The sequence below is a fragment of the Penaeus japonicus genome, unplaced genomic scaffold (genome assembly GCF_977035675.1).
Source record: "Penaeus japonicus unplaced genomic scaffold, GWHDUDI00000001_assembly GWHDUDI00000013, whole genome shotgun sequence".
Classification (NCBI taxonomy): Eukaryota; Metazoa; Arthropoda; class Malacostraca; order Decapoda; family Penaeidae; genus Penaeus; species Penaeus japonicus.
Window position 1 is genome coordinate 42,990,874 of NW_028234415.1, and position 382 is coordinate 42,991,255.

The window sequence follows — 382 nt, forward strand, 5'->3', positions numbered from 1 at the left end:
GGTGGGGGTGGGTGGGGGGGTGGTGGGGGGGGGGGGGTTGGGTGGGTGGGGGGGGGGGGGGTGGTTGGGGGGTGGGGGGTGGGGGGGGGGGGGGGGGGGGGGGGGGGGGGGGGTGTGGTTGGGGGGGGGGGGGGGGGGGGGGGTGTTGGGGTGGGTGGGGGGGGGGGGGGTGGGGGGGGGGGGGGGGGGGGGGGGGGGGGGGGGGGGTTGGGGGGGGGGGGGGGGGTGGTGTGGGGGGGGGGGGGGGGGGGGGGGGGGGGGGGGGTGGGGGGGGGTGGGGGGGGGTGGTTTGGGGGGTTGGGGGGGGGGGGGGTGGGGGGGGGGGGGGTGTGGGGGGGGGGGGGTGGGGGGGGGGGGGGGGGGGGGGGGGGGGGTGGGGGGG